At 35.9% G+C, this 26226-nt stretch overlaps 1 long non-coding RNA gene across 6 annotated transcripts in view; it reads left to right on the plus strand.

Moving 5' to 3' along the window:
* LOC120343420 (uncharacterized) overlaps positions 1 to 21875 on the plus strand; it is a 53036-nt gene extending 31161 nt beyond the window's left edge. For 2 of the 6 annotated variants that reach the window (XR_013475193.1, XR_013475196.1), the window contains 5 exons: positions 9795 to 9921; positions 10467 to 10597; positions 11417 to 11547; positions 15483 to 15613; positions 21495 to 21875. This is a non-coding gene — a long non-coding RNA (uncharacterized LOC120343420). Of the gene's footprint in view, positions 1 to 7112; positions 7266 to 7747; positions 7822 to 8335; positions 8443 to 9794; positions 9922 to 10466; positions 10598 to 11416; positions 11548 to 15482; positions 15614 to 21494 lie in introns of all 6 variants that reach the window. The other 4 variants (XR_013475194.1, XR_013475195.1, XR_013475192.1 and 1 more) reach the window with 3 other exon arrangements.
* The last annotated feature ends 4351 nt before the right edge of the window (positions 21876 to 26226 follow it).

Raw genomic sequence — 26226 nt, forward strand, 5'->3', positions numbered from 1 at the left:
TCTTTGCGTCGCAAAGCTTATACCAGTACCTGAGTGCCACTGTCATATTAGCAAAATCCTGTTGTAAAATACACAATGTTATAAAAAGTGGTTCTCAATAAATTCGTTTCAAGTCTGCGTGACAATAAATTTGTATATGAGAAAGTTAACGGGCCACAGAATTTTCGTGCAATTAAAGTAGGCCACGAAAGAAAAAAGTGTTGAATCACTAACCTAAAATAAACAAATACCGTACCACTGCGCGCATTTCCAAGTGTTCTGTTTCGTCCTTTCGTAGGTATGAAAATCTTACTTCAGCCAAAGCAATCTTTTGTGAGAAAAAATTTAGTATGCTGTATTTTCCGTATCCAGAGCGTAGGTAGAATTTCTAGGTGTGGCCCGCGGCTTCACCCAGTTACTCGTAAATGACCCTCCGGTAATAAAGGTTGCACACCCCTGTATAAGCATATGGACATTTTCGGAAACTAGTGACGAACGCTTTGAATTAACGACATCCACTGTCTTGTTGAATGTACTCGTATCGCATCGTGCGTATGCGATCCATGTGGTAGCTCCCCGATCGCAGATGATGCTGTCTTTTTTATAATATCTTAGTAGAAGTTTGACACTGGAAACTGAAAGTTTTGTCACATAAATAGCATTTATAACGGAATCGGTTTTACTTAATAGAGAAGAAGCGTCGGGACGTAACTTTTTTAAATACGTCATGCTGCGGTTAATTTTGGCAGGTTAACGGTGTTTTCTCTAAAATTCCCAGCCCAGAATTTCTTTTGGGAGGATTCGCTGTGGGCGACAGTCAGGTGCTAAGCAAACGTTTCGGCGACAGTCAGGTGCCTCGAGCCGAGATAACGTTTCAAAACCTCTTATTTTACTTGCTGCACTCTTACTTGCTTTGCTCGCCTGCTTTTTTTTCCTTGCTCGCTCCTTTGCTGACTGCTTTTTTTCCACTTCTTGCTTGCTCGCCGACTGGCCCTTTCCCTCTTCCACGGCCCCATCCGTACACAGGGTGTGGAGCGGTGGAGTTTTCACGACTGTCCGACTTTCCTCCTGCACGCACCCATATTGCCGACTTTGTTTTTCAGTTGCTCGCTACGGCCCATCCCTCAACAGGGCCGCTTGCCCGCCACTCACTTGCCTCCAACCCTCCTCCTTTTTTTTTCAGTTGCTCGCTACGGGCCCCACCCATTCTTAACAGCGCTTGCTTGCCCGTCTCAGGGTGTCGGACTGCCCGACCCATATAGCCGACTTTGTTTTTCAGTTGCTCGCTACGGCCCCATCCTTAACAGAGCCACCCTCCTCCACGGTCTATTTGCTAGCTGCAATTCTCACTGTTGTGTTGGGCTGGCTGGCTCACTTTCCTCCTCCACGCCCCTGGCTGCAACTCTCACTGTTTGGGCTTGGCCTCCACGCCTCATATGGTCGTCAGACTTGCTTTCCTCGTACACGCCTACTGGGGTCTCTCGCACATACACTGCTCGCCGACTGCCCTTCCCTTCCCTCCACGGCCACATCCGTAACAGCTCAGCTCTTGCTCACCTTTCTCCTCGACGCCCCATATTGATTGCTTTTATTCCCACACGCCCGCTGGGTCTTCTTGCAGCTCTGGTCTACCTCTCCTCTTCGGTACTCATCTGCACTCAGACTATTGGACGATTTCGTTTACTTTTTACTTTCGTTTACGGCAGTATCCTATCCTCCTCCTCCACGTATATTGCCGATTTTGTTTTTCAGTTGCTCGCTGCGGCCCATCCTTAACAGAGCCGCTTGCCCGCCACTCACTTGCTACCTGCCACCACCCTCCTCCACGGTCTATTTGCTAGCTGCCGCACACTGCTCGCCGACTGCCCTTCCCTCCCTCCACGGCCACATCCGTAACAGCTCAGCTCTTGCTCACCTTTCTCCTCGACGCCCCATATTGATTGCCTTTCTTCCCTCACGCCCGCTGGGTCTACCTCTTCGGTACTCATCTGCACTCAGACTGTTGGACGATTTCGTTTACTGACTGCCTATCCTCCTCCTCCTCTACGTATATTGCCAACTTTGTTGCTCGCTACGGCCCATCCCTTTTGCCCGCCACTCACTTGCTACCCTACCCTCCCTCCACGGCCACATCCGTAACAGCTCAGCTCTTGCTCACCTTTCTCCTCGACGCCCCATATTGATTGCCTTTCTTCCCTCACGCCCGCTGGGTCTACCTCTTCGGTACTCATCTGCACTCAGACTGTTGGACGATTTCGTTTACTGACTGCCTATCCTCCTCCTCTACGTATATTGCCAACTTTGTTTTTCAGTTGCTCGCTACGGCCCATCCTTTTGCCCGCCACTCACTTGCTACCTACCACCACCCTCCTCCACGGTCTATTTGCTAGCTGCAACTCTCACTGTTGTGTTAAGCCGCTTGCCCGCCACTCACTTGCTACCTACCACCACCCTCCTCCACGGTCTATTTGCTAGCTGCAACTCTCACTGTTGCTGACTGCCTATCCTCCTCCTCCTCCTCCTCCTCCACGTCTCTCTTTTGCACACACTGCTAGCCGACTGTCTTTCCTCCTCCACGCCTAATCCTTACAGCTCAGCGATCTAGTGCTTCCATACTCAGCTGCACTCTCTGTTGGCTGGTCTTCACTGACTCGTCGATTGCCTTTCCTGCACTTCCCTCTTCTCACTTGCACTTCTGCCGCTAGCCCCCCTTATTGCTTATTTATATAACTCCTGACTCGCCTGCCGGCCTATGCTCATACCTCAGTCTACCTTGTGGGATTCGAACCCCTGGCCTGATGTTTGACCATGTTCCTACGCTTCTCCTGCGCCACCGCTTCTGACGAGGATCGCGTCGCGTTAATTAGAATATTACTTAATTAACGACGCCACGCTTGGCAGCCCACGACTAGACTGCCCCGCGAAAATTACATTGAACCACTGTAAATCTGCAAACCAAATTTCTGACTCTGAATGGAAGAACAATAAGACCGGAAGACGGTTCATCAATTTGATCTTTTCTGTCTTCAGTGCCAACTGACCGTCTGATCTATGGTTTACTGTTTCTTAATTTATGAAACATCTAAGTTTCAAATTGTCGCGGCGCCATGCTTCTTTACTAATTGAAACAATATTATACACATTACCGCAGTGGCGGCGCGTGGTCATTTTGACAACCAGGGCAAGCTACTGCGGGACCAAGTCACCCCCATCTACGGGGACATGATGAGCGCTGTAAGTTCTCCCATCATTTTATGAGTATAAAAACCATTCCATCGGTAACAACCAATCGGCAAAAGCGACAATTTTTAACGATAAGAAAGTGTCTTTAAAACCGTTCCAAGTCAAGGGATTAATAAATATAGACATAGTTTATTTTGAAACCTCTTTCAAAAGGAAAGGCAATATTTACCCAGATAAATACAATGACATATTAACAGAAACTTCGGGAAAGCAGACAAAACCTAAAATAAGATTTAAAACGTTACTATGAAGAAAGGAAAGTTATGCAAAGATAAGGACATGCGTCGCTGACTCATAGATATATATGCTGCTAGACTTCTACTGCTTGAATATATATGCAACACGCCGCGGTTTCTTGGAAGCAAAATGCTCAATAACGCGCTGATTAAAGTCATGCATCCCAGAAATAACGTCTCTGTGAATGGATAAAACAGCCAAGGAGTTTAATCTATCCTATTTCATTGTGTTTCTGAGATACGTTTTAATACGCTTCAGCATGCTGAATGTTCGCTCTGCGTCGGTGGAAGAAATAGGCGTCGTCAAAATGATGTCCAGAAATTTTGCAGACGCCGCAAAGGTAGTTACTAGAGTGTTATCTATGAGGAACCCATAGAGCGCGCAAGTTGATGTGATGTTCAAAAAAGTTTGATTGGTGTATATAAATCGCAATTCATTTTCCAATTTACCGACGTTTATCATGGGGTAAAATTTGGAGACAGTAGCCAACAAATGGATGGGAAATTGACGTGCAAAATTTGAAAAATTTTTGGGGTTCATCAAAGAGAACGCGGCAAGGTGTTCAGTGCGCAGACGATCGCCTATTTGATTCACCAGAATGCCACAGCATTCCTTTGCAGACAAAATCAAACGCTGCGTTGTTTGCCCGCGGCGTAAAGAAGCACTCCATGTGTCGTCGTATTTTATTGTTTCCCGGATACGAGATACAGCATCGCAGAAGCCTGAAATACACGACTGCACAGACGCTCCATCCATTAGCCTTGACTGCAATGCGCGGTATAATACATCCACGTGATAGAATATTGTGGAGAAAAAATGAAAACTCACCATCTTCTAGCAGACGCTTTAGACCTGCCGCCTCCCTCACAGAGCGTTCGTCCCAAACCGGAAAGCTCTGAATGCCATTGAAACACTCAATGAGCTCAGACCTAATTTCGGACACGCCCTGCACCACGCGTGATTGGAAGTTCCAACGTGTTGGTGCACAAGCTGGGAGACGGCGGCTACATATCTGGCGAAGGAGGTCAGAGCGCTTCGGCGAAACGGAAAAAATGAAGAAAACCCCGAAACATTTGCAAAAAATATACGGACGAGAGGGGTATCAAGACACATATTCTTAATAACGAGGTTAAATTGGTGTGCATAACAATGTAAAAAATGCGCATGAGAAAAATCTTCTTTTATATAAACTTGAACACCATGTTTCGACCCACTCATGACTGCCGCGCCGTCATAAGTTTGAGCTATCAATTTTGACTTCGCGTTGTAAGGCTGTAACACTTCTTTCAGTACAGCCGATATCCCGCAAGCCGTGCGATCAACGATTGGTACAAAGCTGTGAAATCTCTCGGTAGGTTTATCATCTTTCACAAACCGAAAAATCACAGCCAGTTGGGAAACGCACGTGATGTCAGTTGTCTCGTCAGACTGAATCGAAAGGAACTGGCAATTCTCAATTTCCAGAGCCAAATGTTGTAATTAAATTTTATACATTGAGTCGAGCAAAGCATTTTGGCGGAACATGGCGGTTTTTTCGACGTTTTAGTTGTGCCGACGAATAGAAACCGCGCGTCCTTCATCCAACTGTGCTGCAATATTAACATTTCCGAATGTTCGGTATTTTACTGCATTGTCCAGGTGCTCCATAGAAGATTGATGATCCCTGACACGCTCGGAAAGATGTTTAAGATCTCTAAAACCAAATTTACACCAACGTGAGTCACGGGCGGTAGCAAAAAGTAGGCAATAAAAACAAAAAAGTGCATTTTTGTCCTCGCTGTAACACAACCATTCGTGTTTTTTATACCAAGTTTCTTCGCAGAATGTACGCCGACAAGACTCTGAATTATCTGATGGAACTAGGTTTTTGTTTATTTATTATCGTTTGTTAACAATCCGTTATTTATTTAAACTGTTTTAGTCCTTTCATGACATACGGTTACAAAGAAATATATTATGACATAACAACTGAGTGAGCTGTCGACAAATGTAGTCGATTGCTTTGTATAAAATAGTTCTTCCATGCCACCATTTTCCCTCTGTTTTTGCTTGATGCTTCTGCTTGAGTTGTACAGCTCATGTTGATTAGAGTTACTTGCCAACTCACTGTTATAAATTGATTTAGAAAGAAATATAATCGATTAGGAAAGGGAATACAAGAGAGAAGTGCAGAAAACGAACTATAGCGCGATTGGGTTGCCATTCCCGAAAATATTTCGTAGCCTAAAAATTTTGCAACTGCATTTCTGTCCGTGTTTTATCCTACATAAACTTGGATCTCTGTTCTCAGCTATAAACTTTATTTAGTCTCGTAACAGAAGTAGCCTAAAACATGAAATCAGTATGTCGTGTATTTCTTTAAACGTTACAAAATATAAACCCAATGTCCAATCTCTATCAGCGGTAATGCAGCAGTAGAAGTCTCACTGATACCGTGTCTTCCCGAAAATAAGACCTATCCTGAAAATAAGACCTAGACTGAATTTTTAAAATGATTTTAATATAAGCCCCCCCTTTAAATAAGACCTACTCAATAACGCGAATTTGTTTATTTAGTCGATAGCAAGAAATCTCTCTTACACGTTTTAAATGATTAATAATCTATGTTTTGCAGTTATTTCGAATAAAAATGTGTTATTTATAAGTAAATGGATATCGGTTTTCTTATTATATATATTGAAAAATCTCGCAATTCTCTACTTTGTAATTTTGTTTTTGATAGTTGAAAATATAAGACATCCTCCGAAAATAAGCCCTAGTGTTATTTTTGGAAGAAAATTGAAATAAGACTCAGCCTTATTTTCGGGGAAACACGGTATATATAGAATAAAAAAAGTAATCACATATATTTGTCGGACTGATATTTTTCCGAATAGTGAATCTGTCTGTGCATGTTTAAAGGGTTTATTCATGTGTATTTTTGCTTTGAAGTAGCAAAGCCTTGTTTTTCATTTTTGTCGGCACGCGAAAAAATTTGTAATTAAATTTAGCCGATTTTGGCACGCAAGCCGAAAAAGGTACCCACCCCTGTTCTATACCTTGCACAAAATTCACTCCCCCTATGAGGTTCTGGTTGCACCCCTGGTTTCTACCGTTCAAAACTTTGGGATTTGACGAAATTCCCTGAGTAATAAAAGGGTTCTCTGATGGCTCGAAAAGGTTACGAATCACTGATTTGAGAGTTTGCTAAATCTGTGCTTCTAAAACTTTTACAGTTTGATGTAAGCCCAGCGCTTCTCTGATTCTATGCAATGTTTTAAAATAGTGGGATTTATACGTGTGAAATTCGAGTATTCGTTGCAACCCTAAAACTTCGTTGCTGCGTCTCACCTGCGGTGTCGCAACTCCATTTTGGGTATAGCTCTGCGCTAAATCGAGTCTTTATCAATTGTTACCATCGGTCTGAGAAATTAAACAGGACTTTTACATGTAACTCGATTATATTGCTATGTATGTTATGTCTCCAACGTTTGGTTTGGACGGAGAAATTAGTGTAAATTGGGCATTCAAACAATCACAAGTAATATTAAGCAAATACCAAATGTCATTTGCATTGTTTATGTTTTGTGATCACGTGTCAGAAAGCGAGATCCGCTCGTAGCAATCCAGGGTTGTTGGAATAACGGACTAATTAAAAACGTTTAATTACAAAGGACTAATTAGCGTTTTCGTCCACTCTTCGCGCGGGAAGCACAAGCGACAACGCCTCAGTAGCAAATCTACATGATGAAGTGCGGTCGATTTTGTGTGTGGTTGGTGCTGGAATATTACTCTTTATCAGTTTGTCTCTTTGGAATAATATTCAGGTGAGCTAAATATTAACAAGTGTTTGTAAAGCTGTTTTATGGTTTCCGTAAAACTCTATATTTTTTATTGATTTGGTTAATGTTGTTGCTTACTATCTCAATTTTTGTACGTATTGCTTTTCATAAACTGATTTCTAAATCTTTTGGTTGAAATTACAATTTCCTATTATTTTCAATATGAACTAAAAATCTTAACATACCTGAGACTCATTCTAAATTGACGAGTTAGAGAAAGATACAAAGGTAATACAATAGCTCTGTGGTTTCATTCATCAGATATTCGATATTTTTCTCCGGAGTCCTCGCATATTATATATATCCTAGAATTCAGTGATTCTCAGACTTTTTAAGTCGCGCCGATATAGGTCTTATATATACTTGGCTTTTTTACTTTTATATACAAGTTATTGTGGATAGACGTATTCCCATTCCGGCATTAGAAAGTTCCGCAACAGTTAATTATTAATATCTTAACTTTTCAGATGCAGAACTGTTGTTGATGTTGAAATTGAAGATGCGAAGACACGATGTAACGAAACCGAGGAAAAATCTACAGGTAATATTTATACATTTTATTTGACTTTTAGACATCCATGGATTCCCGTAATCAATATGGTAATTCCACATACTTAACAGAAATAATAAGTCATATATTCCATAAACAGTTATAAAAGCGTCATTGGACAGTTTCTTGTCGTAATAACTGTACTCCGTTATATAATTCGAAAACTGCGAGTAGTATCATATGAAATTAAATGGCTGCAGATATCTGTGACTGTAGAGGATTCTCATAAGAAGGTGAATTTTAACATAATTGTTAATAGTTTACTCGTCATTTACAACATGAGGTGCAACACAATGTACGTACAGACCATTCCAAATAAGTAATATTTCATAAATTTAGGGAAAATCTCTGAACTATTTGCAGGGATGTATCTACGCAAAAGTTTAAAAATGCGACCCCTTGATAGTCGGATCACAATTTCGAAGGGCTGTTGTTGAATTGAGATACTCGTACGTTATTATTTTGGTGAAAATACGACGATCATGTCACATACATTTATTTTCAGCTTTCTTAAACACTTGTTGAAGGTTGACAAGGCAGTATACTACTTCATCAATAAGAGAAAGTCGTCTCAGTAAGATAGAAGCCTATCGAGTCTGACCAGCAAAGCAAGTATGTAATCGAAATTTTTCAATTTTAATGGTATAACTAGGTTCAATCTAAGGATCGTTGGTTGGTTGAACAATTCCCCCGGTCAAAAACAAAACACTCCCACAAACCCTCAAAATAAGAAAATTATTAACTACTCGGTTAAGGTTCTGGTCGAGAATGAAGATTGCGTTGGAAATTCAAATTTTAAAATCGTTCCTAACTCTAACTAGTTACTGATTTGCTATTTTAAAACTTGGCGGAGGTGTTTTTATCAAGTCTCATATTCTGGGGTACTCCTGAAGTACACGTACCATGGCGGACACCGGAACGTAGTATGTGTACCAGGTTAGGGTTAGGCTATGATTTTATTGCAATTTTCCTTATTTTAGTTCTTTTTAAGGAGTTCTGGCACTAGCCATGTGACTCCCGTAGTATTTGTACCTAAAATTATGGCCTAACTCTAACCTGGTACACATATTATGGTGTCCGCCATCTTAGTACGCATACTCAGGAGCGCCCATACAAATACTTTATAAATTTTTGAGCCCGAAGTTGAACAGGACCTGTGCGCGTTCAAAAACACAAAACGGGACGGGAAATTTGATTGTTTGAATCAGGCTATAGCTCTAGTGTACCATCGTATGCCAATTGCTATTTGTATAGCCGGGATCTATCTTGGTATACACCTGTTTATTTATGGTATATCCGGTTGAATATAACTGCCCTAAAAGATCAGTCAAAGTAGGTAATTTTTGGGGAAATCTGCGACAAATTATCTTTTTTGTATATTCAGTATAAGCTTATCTTATAGCAGAAAAAATGCATTTCTTCGTTTCCTTTTCGCCAGTTTGAGTCCCAATGCGCGCTCATAATTAATCTGTTAGAACCGGACCATTTTTTTTCGTCGAATCGCACTTTGGAGTTAACTATTTTGTCCCACATACCCGTAATTTAACGTTGAAAAGGTAGCAACAATCATTCTAAACAACACTTTAACTGAAGCAATAACCCGCGAATATGGCGTAATGAGCACGACACTGTCTATAACGGTGTTTTTTTTTAACTTGGTTTGATTAAACCGCACCTGAAGGTCCTCTGAAATAATTTTACAAAATCTTTCTTTTACTCAGCTTTTTACTTATGTAAAATTTACTATATTCCACTGCAGATATGCAAACTTCCACGTTTAGCTGCTTACCTTCATTTTGAATTCGTGATAAGGCAGAAATTATTTTTTGTAACAATTTAGGATTAAAACTTTTCACTCTTTTTGCACCGCAATCCTAAGTCGTCAATGGTAGGAGCTATAGCTGTCACACCCTAGATACGCCACTGATAATTTGAGAATAAACTAAACATAAATTTATTTTCAGCTTTCCCCAACACTGATTGAAAGTTAGCAAGACAGTACATCATTTCATCAAAAGAATTGCCTCGTCATTTGCCTGGTATTCATCATTGATTGAGATAGAAGCCTATCGAGTCTGGTCAGAAAAGCAAGTATGTAATCGAAATCTTTTAAATTCTTTCAATATAATTTGCATATTTAGGTTCAATCTAAGGATCTTTTGCACAACCCCTATAGATTGCGATAGAAATTAAAAAATTTCAATTTGTTTTTAACCCTAACTAGATAGTTACCTTACTGGAGCAATAACCAGTAAATATGGCGAAATAAGCATGACATTGTCTATAACGGTGTTTAATAGACTGGGTTTGATTAAATCGAACCCCTGGGGTCGATCTGTTCCAGGTGTTCTATGAAGGTCCTCTAAAATAATTTCATGCCATGAAGTCTTTCCATTACCTGGTTTTTTACTTATGTAAAATTTTCTATGTTCCACCACAGTTATCTAAACTTCCACGTTTAGCTGTTTAATTTGGAATTAGTGATTAGTCACAATAAGAGTTTCAAATATATCTAATTTAATATTATTTATTTTATTAATTTACGATTTGAGGTTTTCACTCTTTTTGGGTCGCAATCCTAAGCTAAATACACCTCTGATAATTTTAGAATGAACTAAAAATACAATAATCTTCAGCCTTTTAAGAGACTGCTTGAACGTTAGAAAGACAGTACATCGATTTCATCAAACGAAACTCGTCGTGGTCATTTGTCTGATATTCATCACTGAGCAAGATGAGAGCCTATCGAGTCTGACCAGCAGAGCAAGTATGTAATCGAAATCTAGTCTTCAATTTCATTTGCATATTTAGGATCTTTGGTATACCCACTTCCCCGGTAGAAACAAAACAGCCCCCGCTAACGTTCAGAATAATAAATTTGTAATTATTCTGTCAGAGTTGGCGTTAGAAATGCAGATTGCGCTGGAAATATAAATTTACACTAACTAGATAATTACTTATTTTCAAAACTTGGCGCAAGTATTTCTCAAATATCACATTTTTTGCATTGGTGTCAAGTGCTTTGTACAAAAGATACGAATCTAATATACTAAAATAGTGCTCTTGAACCTTTTACTACGTGTTAGCTATTTTTATTTTCTCTGTATGTACCTTGCAAACAACGAAGATTATTTAATAATATGAAATACAAAAAGTTGTTTAGCAAAGTCACGACAGAAGTATTACTCTGATAACAAGATATTATGTGTGCTAAATTAACAAACTACCTCAAAATTAACGTTGATTTGTGACTATAGATTGTACTCAGAAATAACGTAGCCGCAGACTTTTTCCGCATATCTCTCCGCAAATAATTATTTTATTTGCGTATTATGGTTTCTACTCGCTCATGTAATTCATCACGCATAATTTGTGGCCGTGGATAGATAAACACCTTCCACGTTTATCTGTTTAATTTAAAATTCTTGATATGGCAGAAATATTTTATTGTAACAATTTACGATTAGAACTTTTCATTCTTTTTGCGCGCAATCCAGAATTGCCAATGGTAGGAGCTATACCTGCCATACCCTCGATATACGTCACTGATAATTTGAGAATCAACTAAAAATACATTTAATTTCAGTTTTCTAAGACACTGCTTGAAAGTTAGAAAGACAGTACATCATTTCATCAAAAGAAATGCCTCGTCATTTGTCTGGTATTCATCACTGAGGAAGATGAAAGCCTATCGAATCTGGCCAGTATGCAAAGCAAGTATGTAATCGAAATATTTTGATTTTTTTTCGAGGTTTGATTTTCATATTTAGGTTCAATCTAAGGATGTTTTGCGCAACCCCTATAGATTGCGCAGGAAAATAATTAATTTCTACTTTGTTTTTAACCCTGACTAGATAGTTACTAATTTGTAACTTAGTGTCGAAGTTTTTGTACAAAAGATCCCAATCTATCATACTAAAATATTGCTTTTAAACCTTTTACTACGTGTTACATATTTTTCAATTTTATTTTCGTATGTACCTCGCAAATAACAAAAATTATTTAATAATATAAAGTAGAAAAAGGTTGTTGAGTGAAGTTATGACAGAAGTTACTCTGGTCGCAAATATTATGTGTTCTAAATTACTGCTAACAAAAAACGTAAAAATTGACGTTGATTTATAACTATAGCTTTTGCTTAGAAATTAGCGAATAACGTAGCCACAGACTTTTTGGTACTCACGAAGTATGTGTACCAAGACGGCGGACACTGGAACGTAGTATGTGTACCAGATTAGGGATAGACCATAATTTTGTTTCAATATTCCTATTTTAGTTATATTACGAGTTTGGGTACTAGCCGAGTGTATTTCCGTAGTATTTGTACCAGAAATTATGGCCTAATTTGGGAGTACCGTCTTATTTGTATATCTCTCCATCGATAATACTTTTTGTTTGATTTGGTATGGGGCGCAGCCAGGATTTTTCCAACGGGGGTTACGGTGAAATTGAAACAGTGAGGCAAAAGGGCAATTCACGACGACGTAAGGCGTTTAATAAACTGAAAAGTATGCGTCCTTCACAGCGAAATTCCACAGTTACGTGTAGCCCGCCTCACTTTGCCTGATAGTGTTTGGTGAATATTTTGCAAGTCCTATTTTAAACATCGACCATTAATCCGTAGTCAGCGGGTACCCGCATTTAGAAATAAAACATTAAAAATCGCGAAAACTAATTTTGGAGAGAACTTATAACTAGCGTCATACCGGTTTATACGTACAAAAACACGCTCGCATGTAGCGCCGATCAAATTCGTGAAATGTGAAACTATTATCATGAATTTATTGTCAATGAAGTTGATTTTTTATTGCCATTCAATGATTATTTACATGCGCCGTGATTAGTGGCGGGCAAAATCGTATTTATTATTCAACTCATATTATAAACGAACACCGAATAATGAGTGTTGTAATTTCAAACAACATTAAATGGGATGTCGGCCGCCGAAACGATCGCCGTGACAATAATTTTTTTTTTTCGGATTTCACTAGAAGACTGAAAACTTCGTAACAATGCGGCGTTTTTTATTTCATAATTTTGTCATAATCGAAGGCTGCAGTGAATTTGTTGTCACCGCGATCGTTTCGGCGGCCGACACTCCAATTAACGTTGTTAAACTATTTTATTCACTAGCAAATATTAATTCTCACGCAACGGCGGATATCGTAGTTTGGTTTTTATATATCTGACAGAATTGTGAGTGCGGCGAAGATGTTAAAGACAACTATTAAGGAGCTCATTAACAACACAAATTAATTTTATTCCGATTTTTATCTTCTGTGTAGGATTTGTATCACAGTTTGTAAATTACGGTCCCAATTTTGAGCGAACAATATTAGCATTACTGACCGGGGATGCGATACAGTAGAAACTCTATTTACGAAAGGCTCTGGTCACGAAAAATCCAACTTACGAAATTTATTTTCATAAAAATATTGCTTCGACTAAGGTAAAGCCGGCATGAAAAGATTTCAATAAGCGCGGACTTGGAGTGCTTTATAAGACGTCGAGGATTTTTTGATTGAAAATGTTTTGAAAATATTATCGTAAATTTCAATTTAGTCCAGATAGTTTGTGCGTTCTCGGCAATAAATCTAAAAGCAAGTTGTGACCTAATTAATTGTTTCATCCTCAGTTTCGATAGTGACCGAACATAACGGGAATTCTTTTTATTCTTGCAATTTTCAGCGTATAAAATATCTCTTAGACATTATTTAGTATCTATCTCGCAGATTTTAACGTTATCCCCGACGTTGTTGATGGCAATATCGTTCAGTTTAAGTTGGCGGTATTAATTTGTAAGGAAAAGTAAAATCACAACAGCCGACATGAAATATTTAAATCAGCACCGAGTCGAAAAATAAAACACGTTTACGGTCTTAATTCTCCATCATAGGCGGATGGAAATTTGGGAATCGAGTTCACTCATTCGATTATGACGATGGCAAACAAACTTACCGTTCGTAATTTTCATTTGTTATTTCTCTGTTCTTCCTTCTCTCCACATGTATCTTTCTATTTATTATGCGGGTTTTAACCATTACTATAATTTGTACAATATTATGTCCGAGTTTTGTGTGGGCTTGGAATGGATTCGGGTATTGACATGTAAAATGCGTCCCTACTTATAGAATTTTCTACGTACGATGGCGCTCCCGGAACGAATTAATTTCGTAGGTAGAGTTTAATCTGTATTAGTGAATATTAGCTGATAGTTGACATTTATATGCTTTCAATTTTATATCGTGTCCGTGTTATTTTCAAAATAATTTGTCTTCTTAATATCTGAAAAATGTTTATATTATTTATTATTCACCTGTCTTACTTATCTGATTCGACTTTTTAAATTTACAAAAACGGTGTTGACGCTATTTATGCAAAATTAGAAATTGAGAAATATGATGGGCGCAGAAAGAAAAAAAACATAACACAAGATTTCTCACATTTATCGTTTCTGTCTGTTATTGATAGCCGTATGTGAATTCTTATTCGAAACTCGTTGTAAATTAATGTAACGCTGTGATTTGTATTAATAAAAGTAATTGAGTCGGAAAAGAAAGTCCGTTCATTAGCTTATAACCCTTCTCTCCTTTTGAGCGCTCACAACGGCGGTTGAACTCGTTTCATGGAGAGAAAGGAAAAAGAAAAAGAGAGAGAGAGGAAAAAAAAAGTAATCAACAATTACACATTCTTATTTATCATTATCAGCGCCAACTAAAAAAGATATAATATCGTAAGTACGACAAAATTCTGGCGGTACTAACTGCGCTACATTGATAACGCACAGAATAATATCGTTTTGACCGCGAAACCACGATGCGCGACAGTAAAACGCAGCTGTTGCTCTTTTGTGGAAATAATTTAGCTCAAATTTTTTCTCAAACGGGGGGGGGGTTAAGATCCATGTAACCCTCCCGCTGGCTGCGCCCCTGAGTATAACCCGTTAAATATCACTGCACTAAAAGGTCATTCCCAATAAGTAATATTTGTAATTTTTTGGGGAATTCTGCGGTAATTTTTTTTTATATATCGAGTATAAGCTTATCTTATAGCAGAAAAATTACATTTCTTCGTTCGTCTTTTGTTTACTTCAAGCAACAATGCGCGCCTATAAATTTTCTATGGCAAAATCTGTTAGAACCAGACCATTTTCATTTCGTAGAATCGAATCGTACAGATGACTATTCTGCCCAACATACCCGTAATTTCGCGTTAAAAAGTAGCAACAATCATTCTAAACAACCCTTTAACTGGAGCAATAACCAGTAAATATGGCGTAATAAGCACGGTATTGTCTATAACGGTGTTTTTTAAACTGGGTTTGATTAAACCGAACCCCTGGGGTCGATCTGTTCCAGGTGTTCTATGAGGATCTTCTGAAATATTTCATGCCATGAAGTCTTTCCATTATCTAGTTTTTTACTTATGTAAAATTTTCTCTATCCCACCACTGATATCCAAACTTTCACGTTTAGCTGTCTAAGTTGGAATTAGTGATTAGGCACAATACGAGTTTGAATTATTTCCAATTTGAAATTATTTATTGTAACAACAATTTAGGATTAGAAATTTTCACTCTTTTTGCGTCGCAGTCCTAAGCTAAATACACCTCTGATGATTTTAGAATGAACTAAAAATACAATAATTTTCAGCCTTTTAAGAGACTGCTTGAACGTTAGAAAGACAGTACATCGATTTCATCAAACGAAACTCGTCGTGGTCATTTGTCTGATATTCATCACTGATCAAGATGAGAGCTTATCGAGTCTGGCCAGCAGAGCAAGTATGTAATCGAAGTTTTTTGATTCCTTCATTTTCCTTTGCATATTTAGAATCAATTTAGGGATCTTTGTTACACCCCTTTCCCCGGTAGAAAAAAACACTCCCGCTAACGTTCAGATAATAAATTAATAATTATCCTGTCAGGGTTTGAGTTAGAAATGCAGATTGCGCCGGAAATACAAATTTACAAATTGTTCCTATTCCAAACTCGATAATTACTTATTTGTTTTTTAAAACCTGGCGCATGTGGTTTTTATCAAATCTCACAATTTTGCATCAGTTTTGCGGGCTTTGTACGAAAGATCCAAATCTAATACACTAAAATAGTGATCTTTTCATTTTCTTCGTATGTACCTTGCAAATAACGAAGGTTTTTTAACATTATGAAGTATAAAGTTGTTTAGTGAAGTCACGATATAAGCCTTACTCTGGTCACAAGATATTATGTGTGCTAAATAACCAAACTACGTCAAAATTAATGGTAATTTATGGCTAAATGGCTAATTTATGGCTAAATTACCAAACCACGTCGAAATTAATGTTGCTTTATGGCTATAGATTGAACTCAGAAATAACATAGCCGCAGACTTTTTCCGTATATCTCTCTGCAAATAATTATTTTTTTGCATTTTATGGTTTCTACTCTCTCATGTAATTCATCTTTCAAAATTTGTGGCCGTGGCCGATAAGCACTTTAAGAATTAGTGAGTCCCGATGTCGGACGTGACCTGTACCCGTTCAAAAACACAAAACGGCCCGGGAAATTTATTTAAATCAGGCTGTAGTTCAGCGTATACCAATTGTTATTTGTATACCTGGAATCTGACTTAGTATACACTTAGGTATTATAGTATACTCGGTTAAACATCACTGTACTTAAAGATTATTCCAAATAGGTAATTTATGTAATTTTTGGGCAAAATCTGGGACAAATTATTTGTTTTATATATTGAGTATAAACTTATCTCATAGCAGAGAGATTTCATTTCTTCGTTACCCCTTTCGCCAGTTTAAGCACCAATGCGCTCATAATTTACTGCGGCAAAGTCTATTAGAACCAGACCATTTCATTTCGTAGAATCGCGCCGTGTATTTAACTATTCTGCCCAACAAAACGTAATTTAACGGTAAAAGGTGAAAACAACCATTCTGAACAACTCACTAACTGGACCAATAGTCAGTAAATATGGTGTAATAAGTACGGCACTGTCTATAGCGGTGTTTGTTTTACCTTGGGTTCGATTGTACCCATAGCGTTCGTGGGAGTTGTATCCGGGGGTTCGAAGAAGGTCCTCTGAAATAATTTTACGAAATCTTTTATTTACCCATCTTTTTACTCATGTGAAAATTCTCCTGCAGATATGTTTAATTTGAAATTCGTGATATGGCGCACGTATTTTATTGTAACAATTTACAGACTTTTTCTGTATATCTCTCTGAAAATAATTATTTTCTTTGCAAATTATGGTTTGTACTCGCTCATGTAACTCATCTCCTAAAATTTGTGGCCGTAGATGGATGAATCGTTTGTAATTTTTGGGCGAAATCTGCGACAAATTATTCTTTTTTTTATATTGAGTATGAACTCATATTGTAGCAGTAGGATTGCTTTCCTTCGTTCGTTTTCTCCTGTTTAAGCACCAATGCGCACATATAAATTTTTAATGGCAAAGTATGTAGGAACCAGATCATTTCAAATTTCGTAGAATTGCCCCATCGATTTAACTATTCTGCCCAACAAAACCGTAATTTGGCGTTAAAAGATAGCAACAATCATTCTGAATAACCCGTTTCCTAGAGCAATATTCTCTGTTGTGTCCTATAGTCTGATTTAGAGGTGTACCGATGTATCGTTCATTTTGACATTAGTATTGTATCGGTATCGGCTAAATGTATACCGATATTTCCGATATATTTAGCTTTTATATGATCAAAAATGTTTTAAAATTAGGTGTATCTGAACTATGAGCCATGTACGTCCCCACCTTCGCGAGTATAAACGGGATTCTGACTCGTTTTTAGCTATTTCAGCAAAACTATAGTTAATTCGGATATTTAGCTGCCAAAATTTTATATTGACATTTTTAATATTACATGCAATTAGAAAGAAATTTAAAAATTAGTGAACTTTGGAATATGTAAAATACAAAATACGACGTTGTGCTATGAGTTTTCTAATCGAATGCCGAGATCATTAGCGTCAGTTTGCAATGCACTCAAACCAATTAACGCGTCCCGATCGCAAACATCAATTTCTTTTCATGTGATATATTTATTTTTTAATCCTAAATGATGTGTATTATGAATATGTACAAAGGAATTTTGTGACTAATGCAAAAAGTGTTAAATTTGAGAAAAACACCACGTTTTGAGAAAAATCGGAGAAAAACGGAAATTTCCATGAAACTTGTGAGAATTGTGAGATTTGTTTGAATCATCTCTTAAAATTAGGGGTGTGCAACCTTTCTCGCAGGCGGGCCACATATATTTACCTGGGTAAAACCGCGGGCCGCATCTTAAATTAACTTAGGCTTTCTATTATTTGCAGGCACAAAATAGTGTCTTCTTGTTATTGATCTTAAGGCATTATTAGGGGTCCTTGCAAAAGTTATGACTTAACCCTTTTTTTCCGCTGTATACAATCGACTTTATGTACCTTTTTATAATATATAATGACCAGTTAACCAAACGTACAAGGAACACCCCCAATATCTCTTTAAAAAGCTTATTTTCGCGTCTTCCTACTAAAACGCGCCCAAGTGACGTAGGCGAAACCGTTCGACCCTACGCGTGTAAGAAGAGAGAAATTTTAAAAATTTTTGAGAGAACGTTTCACACTCTTATCGCTTCGATGAACACGTGTTACAAAGAAACGAAATTCCAAGCGCTCTTCTGAAAGAGAGTTACGTCACCTTTGAAGAAAAACCAGACTCAGCTTCGCAAGCGAAGCGAAACGCGAAATAATCAATGATATGTGAGAGCATGTCCACGATAGTTGTCTGGAATCTTTGTTTGTTTATTATGTGCGCGAAATTGTTTCCCGCTCGTTCAAATGACTTATTTTTGAAGTAATGACAAATACTTTCGTGTATCTCTAAGCTTTGAAATACCTACACAAATAAAATTCACTTAGTAGTAAAATAAAAAATTTACAAAGAAACAAAATGTTGACAGATCAAGCACGGATCATAGTTGGATGCTCAAAATGATTTAGTTAGTGCGGAATACTTCACAAAACATGAACATAAACGTAAAATAGTCCGAAAATAACTATTATGACCAAGGATGGTAGTACGAATATATATGTTATACGGAACAAAAGAGTTAAAACGCATAAATTTCTAGAAACTGTTTTTCAAATTTATTGTCACACCAAATTAAAAAAAAATCAGTGAGAAATTTGCTGCTAGATTCTTTTCTCGACTACTTTTATACAAATTATCTCTAATGGAAGTGTTAGCAATTCGATATCCATTTTCCAAGTCTTCTTCTGGCGGTTTCGTGACGCCCAAGAACTATGTTGAGTCGAAAAGTATTTGAAGCTATGACTTCTTTCAAGTGTGGAAAGAGTTATCTATTTTATAGATGTTTTCGATAAAAATCGCCTGGATTCATTTCCAAATATTTGCTGTTGAATCTTATTTTAGATTAGATATAGACAAAATTAACTGACAGACTGGAACCAAATCTCATTTAGCTTTTGTATCTCTTAATATTAATTTTTTTAAAACTGCTCTCCCATTGCCTAATTTCAATTGCCAGTGTTTAAATCATCTCTTGAACTTTTTTTTTTTTTAAATATATCAAGGATTTCGAAATCTATTCAATCAAAAAGTTTCGCTTTTACCTCTCAATTATTATGAAATTTATAAAAAGTATTTGGAATTAAACATTTTCCCTTACCGAACAAGCATTTGTCCATAACAATTTGTTGCAACTTGCGTAAACGTTCAAATTGCCCTACTCTCAATGAGCCTTTTGAGTACTGAACTTGCTTCGCTCTTTAAAAGTCGTTGTTTTGGGTTTCATTTCTGTAAACCTGACTTCTCAGAATTCGCAGTCCGTATGTCGGTCAGTCGACAATTCAGGGGTTCGAAGCATTATGCGACTTTCGACTCGAGAAAGTATATAATAATAGTAAGAAAGTATATATTGACTTGTTGTCTGTTGATTCACCTATAAATTTGGATTACAAATGCATCAAATTAGTTTTAAATGCCCGACCCAGATTTGTTCAATACCCATTAAATGCAATCTTTTATTTATATCATTCAAATGCGTAAAAAATCTGATAACTAAAGTATAATTTTTTCATATTTAATTCCAAACTCTGTCGCAAGATAGTCATCATAGCCACCTCCAATAAAAATGCCATCCATATGAGTTTGCGAGAAAAAAACATGAAGATGACATGACTATGAAACATAAGAAAGTTTATATGGTTAGTGGGAAAATTCTAGGAAACGTGTCATTATTCGAAAAATCGAGTCAAAAACAATTAGTTTTTACGACTTTTTGTCACAATGCTATTTATGTGTTTCGATTTTTATTACGCCGATATTCGATGACGCTAGGGTTGTACAAATTTAGTTTCAGAATGTTCGATGTATTTGTGAAACATGCAAGACCCGATAATGAGACCAATCAAAATTAAATTTTTGAATTTAATATTTTTATTCGTAAGACATTTAACATTTCATCTGTGAGTTCAAATCAAGTGACGTAAAGTTGATTAACATGTTTTAGTGTCAAATTTTATAATTTCACGCAGTAAAAAAAGTGAGAAACAGAGTGAGTGAGAAAAAGTGAGATAAGATGAGAAGATGTATAAGTTATACCTGTTTCACTTACATGCTTACGTTAGCTTAAAATCAATATTAATATTTCAATATTCTGATGCCGGTACTCGAGTTTATTTTATTTGGTGTTGTCAGTTTGCGGGGGTAGAAATGTTGAAATCACTGTTGTAATGAATTTGTTAAAATGGATATCTATACCGTTTTCATCAGCATAATAAATGCGAAATAAAAGCAAATCATTATTGGGTCATATTTACTAACCCATACGAATTCATAAAATTGCATTGAATGTTATGCTGTAAGTCGGGGGTCGGCAACCTACGGCCCGCGGGCCAGATCCCGCCCGCAGAGTAATATAATCCGACCCGCGGCGTGTCACTGAATTATAGTAACATAACAACTGTTTCGACGCTTATATTCTTTACGTTACAAAATTATTGTAAGACACGTGTAAACTAAATCATAATATAACCCAACAAGTACATAATTCACAATTCCATGTTTAATGAGACTATAATTTAATTATAAATAGACAAATATCAACAAAACGCAAAAAGTTATTGCTGAGTGCAAAGAGTTTAATGGCGCAGAAAATATTCACTTGGTTTTTTTTGAGATGCAATGCAATGATTAAATAAATCGATATTGTATTCGGAAGATGTATCACTGCTTGATTTTTATTATAAAAAGCATCTTCTTCTTATAAAACTCAAACAAGTCATATGTAAATTCAAGTACTGCTTAAAATATAACTTCTGATCTGTGTGAAAAAGTTTTTAACTTTCTGAAAACCATGTGCGGCGCGCCAATGACTTGCAACCCCTAATTTTTTGTCTGCGAGCGACAAAAGGTTGCCGACCCCTGCTTGTAAGTCCATTGTCTGAGCAGGTTACACCATTTTCACTGCAAACCTTGGAAAAAATTGGAATGATATCACATGGGATCAATCAATACCCTATTTCGTGTCACAATTAAAAAGATCTTCTCATACGACTACTAAGATTTATTTCTTCAATTATATGAATGCAAAAAAGAATATCGTATCATAGACATTATGATTAATTGTATATTTTTTTTCTGCAGGTTTTCTCAATTAAAGAACTTGGAATCTGGAATCATAAAAAATGGTAAAACTAAGTATTCAAATCTGAAAGAGAGTTTTATCGAACATGTCTGAGAACTACTTGCAAACAAATGCATTGAGCTGCATTTGAGACTATTTTGGCCTATACCCAATGGCATGAGACTATTTTAGCCTATACCCAATGACATGAGACTATTTTAGACTATACCCAATGGCATGAGACTATTTTATACTATACCCAATGGCATGAGACTATTTTAGACTATACCCAATGGCATGAGACTATTTTAGACTATACCCAATGGCATGAGACTATTTTAGACTATACCCAATGGCATGAGACTATTTTAGACTATACCCAATGGCATGAGACTATTTTAGATACTATACCCAATGGCATGAGACCATTTTAGATACTATACCCAATGCCATAAGACTATTTTAGACTATACCCAATGCCATGAGACTATTTTAGACTATACCCAATGCCATAAGACTATTTTAGACTATACCCAATGGCATGAGACCATTTTAGATACTATACCCAATGCCATAAGACTATTTTAGCCTATACCCAATGGCATGAGACTATTTTAGACTATACCCAATGGTATGAGACTATTTTAGCCTATACCCAATGGCATGAGACTATTTTAGACTATACCCAATGCCATGAGACTATTTTAGACTATACCCAATGGCATGAGACCATTTTAGATACTATACCCAATGCCATAAGACTATTTTAGACTATACCCAATGACATGATACTATTTTAGACTATACCCAATGCCATAAGACTATTTTAGACTATACCCAATGCCATGAGACTATTTTAGACTATATCCAATGCCATGAGACTATTTTAGACTATATCCAATGCCATGAGACTATTCTAAACTATACCCAATGGCATGAGACCATTTAAGACCAAACCCAATGGCATGAGACTATTTTATACTATACCCAGTGCCATAAGACTATTTTAGACTATACACAATGGCATGAAACTAGTTTAGACTATACCCAATGCCATAAGACTATTTTAGACTATACCCAATGCCATGAGACTATTTTAGACTATATCCAATGCCATGAGACTATTTTAGACTATATCCAATGCCATGAGACTATTCTAAACTATACTCAATGGCATGAGACCATTTAAGACCAAACTCAATGGCATGAGACTATTTTATACTATACCCAATGCCATAAGACTATTTTAGACTATACACAATGGCATGAAACTAGTTTAGACTATACTCAATGCCATAAGACTATTTTAGACTATACCCAATGCCATGAGACTATTTTAGACTATATCCAATGCCATGAGACTATTTTAGACTATATCCAATGCCATGAGACTATTCTAAACTATACTCAATGGCATGAGACCATTTAAGACCAAACCCAATGGCATGAGACTATTTTATACTATACCCAATGCCATGAGACTATTTTAGACTTTTCCCAATGGCGTACGTACTTTTATCTTATATACAAGAACAAATGGGTCTCCCAATCATGTTCTTGTGATTTTACTAAACGGAAACAGATTCTTGATCGAACCATTGTTTAGAAACCACATTAATTTTTTTTTTGTGTTCTTCATTACGCTACAATACAATTTCTATATTTGATTCCATATTTATGAAAAATTAATAATTTATAGTTCATGTCTTATGTAAAATTAAATAGTGGATATATTTATTATACCAAAACATCGTTTAAATTTGTATTTTAAATTTTCCATTTCACCACTCCATTGCATTCTAAACATACATTCCTGTGATTACTTGAATAATTTGGCATGAAGGGGGCGGTGTCATTCAACATATTTGTCATATAACTTAATTATACAATTACTTTTCTTATTAATAAGAAATGAGCATTCAAAATATAATGCTATGATATCTCATTATCGTCTTATTTACTCATTTTGATAACATTTGTAATCAGTACGAACTAAATAAAGTCTATTCATGGTTGTCAATGCTACCTAACACACAAATCTAATCTATTACCGGTACTTTATCAACACTGCTTGTTCTTTGTTTGGAATCGTCTTCGGAAAACAAACCAGGCCGGCATGGTTTGTCTCTTCTGTCGATGAATCTCCATCAAAAAACAAAACAAAAAACAAATATACTACACTCACATACACAGGGGTTGGGAGGGGGGATGGGGTTCTGGTGATTGGTGGGCCCGTGAAGGGAGGGAATACACAGCATGGCAATCATAGTAGCAGTATTTGTTCGGCCAATACTAAAATATAAATGACCATAGAATCTGGCAATTGGTGGTCAAAATTATCTGTTTTTATTTCAATATTTATGACAGTAAACATGGCAATACAGTTGAATGTCAGTACCTTCTTTTCAAATCAGAACTTAAATGACAATCAAAGCATTTCACGAATCCGAGTATGTAGAGTGTTTGACAAGCCTCTTTTTGGTGGCGTCATTCTTACTAACCACAATTTCTTATAGTTCAAGAAAATAGGACAAATTCAGATATACCAAAACTACTCTTTGTCTTTCCCATATCCAATATTTATTTTGATTTTCAATAAATATATCCACAATGTTTTAATTTTTGTTGATTAATGTTTATCACTTATGGTATTTTGTTAAGAATATTGGGATTTCTCTGAGAATAGTGCTATTTATATCTGATAATAGTTTTGTGTGTTACCAACCTGTTAGCTAAAAATTGACTGAGATATTTATATTCAATTAACACTAAAGAATCATGCAATTTTGTAATAGGTTTCATAACAACCAAGACCGTAAATAGTTTTATCATTAGGGACATTTTAATTTAAAAACAGTTATTTTTTTCTATTCATTTTTTGTAGAATATGCTAATTTTTAAAGTACAATCATACTAATACTGTTTTATGTATACTTTTGTATTGCGTATTTGAAATTGAATCCTTTTTCTGTAATAGCCTCTATATACTGCTATCATTTGTCATAATTATTATTTTCTATTCTATTTTTCTTGAGATATTTTCAACAGGAAACAAGTATCAAGAGAGCAACAAAAGAACAAAAAGTTACAGGGCATGCCATGGCATTTTTGTTTCTTTATTTTTAAACATTTTTTTCATTTATTTTTTATTTTTGAGAGATTTACCCATTAGGATATTTCCATCATTAGGGGTGAAAATGATTTCACCAGGCCTAGTTATTAATATTGTATCCCAGTTTTTCAGGTGCACAATTATAAAGATTACGAAATGAAAAACAGAAGGAACCAAGAACAAATATACCAAGTACATTTTTTCCATAGATTTGATTAGGCTTAGTTTTATTAATGTTTTAGCTTTTCAGTTATAGGACTATAAAGATGAAGAACAGAAGGAAGAATCAAGGACAAATATACCAAGTAAATTTTTTATATAGATTTAATCAAGCTTAGTTTTATTAATGTTATAGCTTTACAGTTATAGGACTATCAAGATGAAGAACAGAAGGAAGAACCAAGGACAAATATACCAAGTAAATTTTTTATATAGATTTAATTAGGCTTAGTTTTATTAATGTCATAGCTTTTCAGTTATAGGACTATCAAGATGAAGAACAGAAGGAAGAACCAAGGAAAAATATATACCAAGTAAATTTTTTATATAGATTTAATTAGGCTTAGTTTTATTAATGTTTTAGCTTTTCAGTTATAGGACTATAAAGATGAAGAAATGAAGAACAGAAGGAAGAACCAAGGACAAATAAACCAAGTAAATTTTTTATATAGATTTAATTAGGATTAGTTTTATTAATGTTATAGCTTTTCAGTTATAGGACTATATAGATGAAGAACAGAAGGAAGAACCAAGGACAAATATACCAAGTAAATTTTTTATATATATTTAATTAGGATTAGTTTTATTAATGTTTTAGCTTTTCAGTTATAGGACTATAAAGATGAAGAAATGAAGAACAGAAGGAAGAACCAAGGACAAATATACCAAGTAAATTTTTTATATAGATTTAATTAGGATTAGTTTTATTAATGTTATAGTTGTTCAGTTATATGATTATAAAGATGAAAAAATGAAGAACAGAAGAAAGAACCAAGGACAAATATACCAAGTAAATTTTTTATATAGATTTAATTAGGATTAGTTTGATTAATGTAATAGCTTTTCAGTTATAGGACTATAAAGATGAAGAAATGAAGAACAGAAGGAAGAACCAAGGACAAATATACCAAGTAAATTTTTTATATAGATTTAATTAGGCTAAGTTTTATTATTTTTATAGCTTTTCAGTTATAGGATTATGAATATGAAGAACAGAAGGAAGACCAAGGACAAATATAGCAAGTAAATTTTTTATATAGATTTAATTAGGATTAGCTTTATTAATGTTATAGCTTTTCAGTTATGGGACTATGAAGATGAAGAAATGAAGAACAGAAGGAAGAACCAAGGACAAATATACCAAGTAAATTTTTTATATATATTTAATTGGGATTAGTTTTATTAATATTTTAGCTTTTCAGTTATATGACTATGAAGATGAAGAAATGAAGAACAGAAGGAAGAACCAAGGACAAATATACCAAGTAAATTTTTTTATATATATTTAATTAGGATTAGTTTTATTAATACTTTAGCTTTCCAGTTATATGACTATGAAGATGAAGAAATGAAAAACAGAAGGAAGACCAAGGACAAATATAGCAAGTAAATTTTTTATATAGATTTAATTAGGCTTAGTT

The sequence above is a fragment of the Styela clava genome, chromosome 4, assembly GCF_964204865.1.
Source record: "Styela clava chromosome 4, kaStyClav1.hap1.2, whole genome shotgun sequence".
Classification (NCBI taxonomy): Eukaryota; Metazoa; Chordata; class Ascidiacea; order Stolidobranchia; family Styelidae; genus Styela; species Styela clava.